Consider the following 9,805-nt stretch of genomic DNA (forward strand, 5'->3'; position numbering starts at 1 on the left):
AATAATTTACTATTTATTGGCTTTCTAGAACCTGGTTTCTTTTCCCTCCAGGTGTGTAACACACTATTCTGAAATCATTTTCTATACCAATCTCTTAAGCTGTCTTCTGTCTGTTTCAGTGAGTATCCTTTGCTCTCAGATCAAACACCACCTTCTGAATGTTACCTTCAAAATGCTGAAGCTAGACTTGTTCTCCCTCCCTTCTCTTGTCTCCTCTTAACCTTACTCCTCACCCTGCTTCTCTCATAAATGCCGACTCCTGTCAAGCAGCATTTTGCCCATGTTGCCCACTTTGCCCTTGTTCCATCTTTCTATTCCATTAAGTATTAGTTCAATACACATCTCCTTCAAACACTTGTCCTCAGTTAACCCTGTTTCTCCTCTGACCTTCTCACAGAGAGTCTCAGGAGCCCTTTCAACTCGATGTACCAAGTAACGAACAATCTGGCTAAATGCTCATATTATCAAGTTCATAGAACAAAACACAATAATTCAAAGAAGAAAACTGATTATACTAAAATATGGAATATATCTGGAAACTTCCAGTTCTCAGTCTCAGATCTATCTCAGATTTCTTTGTACCCTCCTTTTAATCCTTCATGAGGACAACTCTTACGTGAAACAGCAGGAGGCCCACTAAGATTTCTAGCTTTTCTGATGTTCTAATAGGTGAAATATTTCCAGTGTATCATCTATCTAATAAATGTATTGATTTGACTTGGATACCCTTTATTTTCTACTCAAATATGTAAATTCTAGCTTTATAATACTTTTAAAGCTTAAAAATAAATGAATATAAATTCTTTGGTAATTTGGTCACAATATATTCACATCATGTTACAGTTGAAATGGACTTTATACATTGTCTCGTTTAAACTCCTTATTTTATACAATAGATGAGGAAATTGAGACCCATAAAAATGAAGACATTTACTGAAGGTCCCACTAGTTTTAGGTGGTAAGTCAATATTAGGGCATTTTCCTCCCTATCATCAGCTCCATCATGCTTCTTTACTTTTTGTCATACAATACACTGTCAGGATATAGGCAGAATAATCACATTATCACAACTCTTCTGAAGCTGATGTCTGAATAAAATTCTTCACCATTAGATGTTGACTTGTACTTATTGGAAAAATGACACAGTTTTTACTATAACTAGCAACTGAAAAGTACAAGGAATATTTTAACACATTCATGTTGGTGTAACATGATAGGATTTTTATTAACAAATTATTCTCAATATTTCTCAGTCTTGCCTGTTACCAGTTTATCTATGAAGTAAACTGGTAAAATTTGAGCTTTAACTTTTAAGGTCAGCAATATACAGCTAGAATGTTAGGAAAACTATCTGGAGGTTGTTATAGTACTTTGGGAAAATATCAATTTTGAATTATAATTGTTCTTCATAGTTAGTTCTGTAGAAAAGTAAGTTCATAGTTAATTATATAATCCAATGCAATAGTTTCAAGACATATTGCTAATACAATTTTTAATTATGTAGGTAAAATGTACAGTATAAATAATTGATTTCATATTTTATGCCAGCATATGCTGGTGATGAAAATTTATCATATCTTTCTCTAATGTATAACCTTTAGAAAAATGTCTGAGTATTTTCTTTGTGATTTTAATTCCTGGTATTGATAAAAGGAAGAAGGCAGAAACTTGGGAATTTTTTAAAAATATTTTTAACCAAATTTATACTCGTTACAGTTGTAGATAGTATTCATTGATTGGTTAATGTCCAGCACTAGCTTATCAATTTATGTATAATTAATTTATGTATAATTAATCATTGAAACAACCTAAATCTTCACTTTCAGTTTAATAAATTACTCTAAAACAAACACCTAGCATTTTTATTTGATATTCCAGGTGTTACTTATTCTAAAAGCCCATGATCATGGAAAATAAAATGTCATGTTAATTGATTACCATCTATGTTCCTGGAATCAGTGCCAGCTGAGAGGAATGCAGAAATGAACTCAATAGTCTTGGTCTTTATCATGTTTACTCCAAATTACTCCAGACATAGGCATTTGTCCAAAGAATCTATGAAGTTTTAAAAGTGTGAAAGACACCATAATAGGAATTTTTTTTAATCTTAAAAAAATAAGCAGTAGAGTCAAGATGGTGGTGTGGGAAGATGCAGAGTTCACATCTCACCACAAACTAAGGCATCTGCCGGACACTGTGGGGGACCTCAGTGCCCAAGGAGATGGGAGGAACTGCCAAGTGAACTGGTAAGATGTGGGGGGACTGAGAGGCAAGGAGAAGAGGAGGCTGGACAGGACCTGAGGGGTGGCTGAAGGAGGGAGGGATTCCCACGCCTGGAGGGACACTTAGGGACTTGGATCAGGGGGAGCATGCCCAGTATTTCCCCTGCCCAATTGGCAGGGGAAGTCTGCCCAGCTATGGGGCCTGGTAAACGCTCAGAGGCCCCCTCTGGTCCACATTGGTCCTGAGGGAATAGAAGGGAAGCCAGCGGAGAACAGGAGAGGCAGGCTGGAGGGGTCTTCTAGGACTGGAGGAGCAGAAGAAAAGTGGAGGGTGTTGGCCTCTCCCACTCAGGCCAAGGAAGCCTGCTGGGCACCCAGGTGGGGTCCCCCACACTCGGAGACCAGAGGTGGGAGGCACGCCTGGGTCCCATCCATTCTGTTGAGCCTAAGCCCCACCCCCTACACCTCCAATAGCCTTTTCCAGGCCTGTGGGTACTAAGCATAGACCCTGCCCTCCACAGCCAAGGTCTTTTCCACTTTTTTTTCTCCTCTTTTTTACTATTGTGGTTCTGTTTTATGTTCTGGTTGATGTTTCACCTGTATATATTTTTCATATTCTTTCTATCTGTTAGTTTCCTAATCTGATTTTATTTTTTTTACTTTGTATTGTTCTCCTTTTTTTGTTTGTTTTTTGCTGTCCCACGAAGCTTGTATGATTTTGTTTCATGAGCAGGGGATCAGGTGGAAACTCCTGCAGTGGGAGCTCTGAGTCTGAACCACTGGACTAACAGAGAACCTAAGACCCTAGGGAATATTCATCAGAGTGAGGTCTCCCAGAAGTCCTCATCTTGGCACCAAGACCCACCTATACCCAACAGCCAACAAGCTCCCGTGTTGGATGTCTCAGGCCAAACAACAAGTAAGACAAAAGCACAATCCCACTCATAAAAAAAAAAAAGAAAGGAAAAGAGATGGCAAAAAAAAAATGTCACAGATGAAGGAGCAAGTTAAAGTCCTACAACAGCAAATAAATGAAGAGGAAATAGGTAATCTACCTGGGAAAGAATTCAGAGTAATGACAGTAAAGATGATCCAGAATCTCGGAAACAGAATGGAGGCACAGATTGAGAAAATATAAGAAATGTTTAACAAAGATATAGAAGAATTAAAGAACAAACAAACAGAGATGAACAACACAATAACTGAAACGAAAATACACTAGAAGGAATCAATAACAGAATAACTGAGACAGAAGAATGAATAAGTGAGCTGGAATACAAAATGGTGGAAGCAACTGCTGAGGAGAAGAATAAAGGAAAAAGAATGAAAATAATTGAAGACAATCTCAGAGAACACTGGGACCACACTAAATGCACCAACATTTGAATTATAGATGTCCCAAAAGAAGAAAAGAAAAAGAAAGGGTCTGAGAAAATATTTGAAGAGATTAAAGTGGAAAAGTTCCCTAACATGGGAAAATAGTCACCCAAGTCGAAGAAACACAGAGAATCCCATACAGGATAAACTCTAGGAGAAACACACCAAAACACATATTAATCAAATTAACAAAAATTAAATTCAAAGGCAAAATATTAAAAGAAGCAGGGAAAAACAAAAAATAACCTACAAAGGAATCCCCATAAGGTTATCAGCTGATTTTTCAGCAGAAACTCAGCAGGGCAGAAGGAAGTGACAGGTTATACTTAAAGTGATGAAAGAGAAAAACCTACAACCAAGATTACTCTACCCAGAAAGGATCTCATTCAGATTTGATGGAGAAATGAAAACCTTTACAGACAAGTAAAGCTAAGAGAATTCAGTACCACCAAAACCAGCTTTACAACAAATACTAAACAAACTTCTCTATGTGGGAACACTAGAGAAGAAAAAGGCCCACAAAAACAATCCAAAAACAATTAGGAAAATGGTAATAGGATGATATATATTGATAATAACCTTGAATGTAAATGGATTAAAAGCACCAACCAAAAGACACAGACTGCCTGAATAGATATGAAAATAAGACCATATATATGCTGTCTACAAGAGATCCACTTCAGACCTAGGGACACATACAGTTTAAAAGTGAAAGGGTGGGAAAATATATTCCATTGCAAATGAAAATCAAAAGAAAGCTGGAGTAGCAATACTCTTATCAGATAAAATAGACTTTAAAATAAATACTGTTACAAGAGATAAGGAAGGACACTACATAATGACCAAGGGATCAATCCAAGAAAAAGATATAACAATTGTAAATATATATGCATCCAACATAGGAGCACCTCAGTCTATAAGGCAAATGCTAACAGCCATAAAATGGGAAATCAACAATAACATGATAATAGTTGGGGACTTTAACACCCCACTTTCACCAATGGACAGATCATCCAAAATGAAAATAAATAAGGAAACACAAGTTTAAATGACACAACCGACCAGATAGATTTAATTGATATTTATAGAAAATTCCACCCGAAAGTGGCAGAATACACTTTCTTCTCAAGTGCACACAGAATATTCTCCAGGATAGATTACAACTTGGGTCACAAAGCAAGCCTTGGAAAATTTAAGAAAATTGAAATTGTATCAAGCATCTTTATTGACCACAACTCTATGAGACTAGAAATCAATTACAGGAGAAAAATTGAAAAAAAAACCCACAAATACATGGAGGCTAAACAGTGCACTACTAAATAACCAAGAGATCACTGAACAAATCAAGGAAGAAATAAAAAAATATACACAGAAACAAATGACAACAGAGACATAATGGCACAAACCTATGGGATGCAGCAAAAGAGTTCTAGGAGGGAAGCTTACAGCAATGCAATCTCACCTCAAGATACAAGAAATACATCAAATAAACACTCTAACCCTACACCTAAAGCAACTAGAGAAAGAAGAACAAAGAAAACCCAATGTCAGTAGAAGGTAAGAAATCATAAAAATTAGAGAAGAAATAATGAAATGGAAATGAAGAAAACAATAGCAAAAATCAATAAAACTAAAAGCTGGTTCTTTCAGAAGCTGAAAAAAAAAATTGGTCAGACTCATCAAGAAAAATTAACCAGACTCATCAAGAAAAAAAGGGAGAGGACTCAAATTAATACAATTAGAAATGAAAAAGGAGAAGTTACAACTGACACCACAGAAATAAAAAGGATCATTAGAGAATACTACAAACAACTATATGCCAATAAAATGGACAACAATGAAGAAATGGACAAATTCTTGGAAAGGTACAACTTTCCAAGACTGAACCAGGAAGAATTAGAAAATATAAACAGACCTATCACAAGTAATGAAATTGAAACTATAATTACAAATCTTCCAACAAACAAAAGTCCAGGACAAGATGGCTTCACAGGTGAATTCTTCCAAACATTTAGAGGGGTGCTAACACTGATCCTTCTCAAACTCTTCCAAAAAATTGCAGAGGGAGGAACACTCACAAATTCATTCTATGAAGTCACCATCACCCTGATACCAAAACCAGAAAATGATATCAAAAAAAAAGAAAATTATAGACCAATATCACTGATGAATGTAGATGCAAAAATCCTGAAAAAAATACTAGCAAACAGAATCCAACAGTATATTAAAAGCATCATACACCATGATCAAGGGGGATTTATCCCAGGAATGCAAGGATTCTTCAATATACACAAATCAATCAAAGTGATACACCATACTAATAAATTAAGGAATAAAATCCATATGATCATCTCAACAGATGCAGAAAAAGCTTTTGACAAAATTAACACATGTTTATGATAAAAACTTTCCAGAAAATTGGCATAGAGGGGACCTAACTTAACATAATAAAGGCCATATATGACAACCCCCCAGCAAACATCATATTCAATGGTGAAAAACCAATAGCATGCCCACTAATATCAGGAACAATACAAGGATGTCCACTTCTGCCTCTCTTATTCAACATAGTTTTGGAAGTCCTAGACATGGCAATAAGAGAAGAAAAATAAATAAATAAATAAAAGGAATCCAAATTGGAAAAGAAGAAGTAAATCTGTCGTTGCTTTCAGATAACATGATACTATACATAGAAAATCCTAAAAGTGCCACCAGAAAACTACTAGAAGTAATCAATGAATTTGAGAAGGTTCTAGGGTACAAAATTAATACACAGAAGTCTCTGGCATTTCTGTACACTGACAATGAAAAATAAGAAAGAGAAATTAAGGAAACAATCTTATTTACCATCTCAACAAAAAGAATAAAATACTTAAGGATAAACCTATCTAAGGAGGTGAAACTTTTATTTAGAAAACTATAAAACACTGATGAAAGAAATCAAAGATGACATAAACAGATGGAGAAATATAACATGTTCTTGGACTAGAAGAATCAATATTGTGAAAATGACTACACTACCCAAAGCAATCTACAGATTCAATGCAATCCCTATCATACTACCAATGGTATTTGTCACAGAACTACAACAAAAAATTTCACAATTTGTATGGAAACATGAAAGAACCCAAATAGCCAAAGCAATCTTGAGAAGGAAAGGCAGAGCTTGAGGAATCAGGCTCCCCAACTTCAAACTATACTACAAAACTGCAGTAATCAAGAGAGTATGGTGCTGCACAAAAACAGAAATATAGATCAATGGAACAAGATAAAAAGCCCAGAGATAGACCCACATATATATGGTCACCTAATTTACAACAAAAAGGCAAGATCATACAATGGAGAAAAGACAACCTCTTCAATAAATGGTGCTGGGAAAACTGGACAGCTACATGTAAAAGAATGAAATTAGAACATTACCTAACACCATACACAAAAATAAACTCAAAATGGATTAAAAACCTAAATGTAAGACCAGACACTATAAAACTCTTTGAAGAAAGTATAGGGAAATCACTCTGTGACATAAACCACAGCAAGTCATTTTTGACCCACCTCCTAGAGTAATGAAAATAAAAACAAAAATAAACAGATGGAACCTAATTAAACTTAAGAGCTTTTGCACAGCAAAGGAAACCATAAACAAGCTGAAAAGACAACCCTCAGAATGGGAGAAAATATTTGCAAATGAAACAACACACAAAGGATTAATCTCCAAAATATACAAAGAGCTCATGGAGCTCAATATCAAAAAACAAACAATCCAGTTAAAAAGTGGACAGGAGACATAAATAGACATTTCACCAGAGAAAACATGCAGATGGCCAAGAAGTACATGAAAAGGTTCTCAACATCACTAATAATTAAATAAATGCAAATCAAAACTACAGTGAGGTATCACCTCACACTGACCAGAATGGCCATTATTAAAAAATCTAGAAACAATAAATGATGGAAAGGGTATGGCAAAGAGGGAACCCTCCTGCACTGTTAGTGGGAATGTAAATTGATACAGACACTACGGAGAACAGTATGGAGGTTCCTTAAAAAATTAAAAATAAAACTACCGTATGACACAGCAATCCCACTACTAGATATATACTCTGAGAAAACCATAATTCAAAAAGAGTCAGGTACATTGCAACACTATTTACAATAGCCAGGACATGGAAGCACCCTAAATGTCCATCAAAAGATGAATGGATAAAGATGATGTGGCACATATATACAATGGAATATTACTCAGCGATTTAAAGAAATGAAATTGAATTATTTGTAGTGAGGTGGATGGACCTAGAGTCTGTCATACAAAGTGAAGTAAGTCAGAAAGAGATAAACAAATACCATATGATAACTCATATATATGGAATCTAAAAAGAAAAAAAAAGGTACTGATGAACCTAATGGCAGGGCAGGAATAAAGATGTAGACATAGAGAATGGATTTGAGAACAGGGGAGTGAAGGGGAAGCTGGGGCAAAGTGAAAGTAGCAGTTACATATATACACTCCCAAATGTAAAAGTTTGCTAGTGGGAAACAGCAGCATAGCACAGGGAGATCAGCTCATTGCTTTGCGAAGACCAAGAGGGATGGGTTAGGAGGGTGGGAGGGAGGGGATATGGGGATACATGTATGCATATGGCTGATTCAGTTTGTTGTAGAACAGAAACTAACACAATATTGTGAAGCAATTATATTTCAATAAAGATCTATAAAAAAAGAAGCTGACATAGACAATAACATTTATGTACATGAATGTTTACTTCAGCATTACTTGAAATGGTTAGTTAAACAAAAATAAGCTATAGTATAGCCTTAAACACAAAACAATATTCCACCATTGAATAATATTATAAAAATATTTTATGATAAGGGCATAAATAGTTTATAATTCATCTATTCAACAATATTTATAAACATATATAGTTTCTTTGACACAAATTTCTTTGACACAATTCAAGGTACTGAATTGCAAACCATAAACAAGTTCTGGCCCTTGTAAATCTTACATCTTCATGGTGAAAACATATAACAGAGATAAGTAAATATAAGTAATACAGTGTCAGGTAGTGGCAAAAAGGGATAGAGAATAACAGTGATGCTACTATTTAAGGATGTGAATATCTGGGGAAGAACATTTCAGACACAGGAAATATTAAACATCCCAGGAATTGAAATGGGCTTGATGTTGAATGTGGTTGGCACTAAAAATGAATGAATGAATAAAGTAATGACACAATTCACTCAATCTCTGTTGTTTAGAGTTGCTAAATGTTATCAATCATCTGTATAGAGCCATGGAATGTTCATTATAGCTAGCTGCAGACTTATACTAATTAGCAATCATATACCATGTGCCTATCATATACCAGGTACTTTACCGAAATCCTTTTAAATTATTATCACAAATGTACAAGTTAAATATTATTTCCTCCCCTTTTACTGACAAGGGAACTGAGGAGTAGAAAGGCTTAGTATCCACAAGCAGATGTCCTTAATCCCAGATTCATAATTAGCTCATATGTTTTTCTGGTTTAAAACTCTTTTTACTACATTTTACCATCTTTCATGGCTAATGAAGGTGTGAATATTTGCATGTTCTAATAAATAAAAAAGTAAGGCTTATCCCAGGTGTGCATTCATAAGAGAAAAGAAGAGCGTACATGATCTTTTTATACAGAAATAAAATAATTTATTAAAGTTTCAGCATATGCAAGTTTCACTAAGATTACCAAAAATGTATACTTATAAATATACCATTTCTAATGTAGATATCTAAAAGTATGTTTTGTTTCCTAAGGAATTTCAGCAGTTACAGTTATTGCTTACTTTTGTAGTTTTTTATATTAGGCAACTTTATACAACAGTTTCAAATAATATTTAAATTTGAGACTTTGTAAAGACATGAAACACCTTTTTTATCTTTAAATTTTTAAATTTTGATTGAAATATATTTGATTTACAATATCATGTTAGTTTCTGGTATACTGCACAGTGATTCCATTATTTTATATATATATATATATATATATATATACATATATATATATACATATATATATATACACATATATATTTTTCAAATATATATATATATTTTTTTCAGATTCTTTTCCCTTATAGGTTACTACAAAATATTGAGTATAGTTCATTGCGTTATACGGCAGATACTTGTTGGTAATCTATTTTATATATAGTAGTGTATA

The sequence above is a fragment of the Mesoplodon mirus genome, assembly GCF_964341445.2.
Source record: "Mesoplodon mirus genome assembly, chromosome: 7".
In the NCBI taxonomy this organism is placed as follows: Eukaryota; Metazoa; Chordata; class Mammalia; order Artiodactyla; family Ziphiidae; genus Mesoplodon; species Mesoplodon mirus.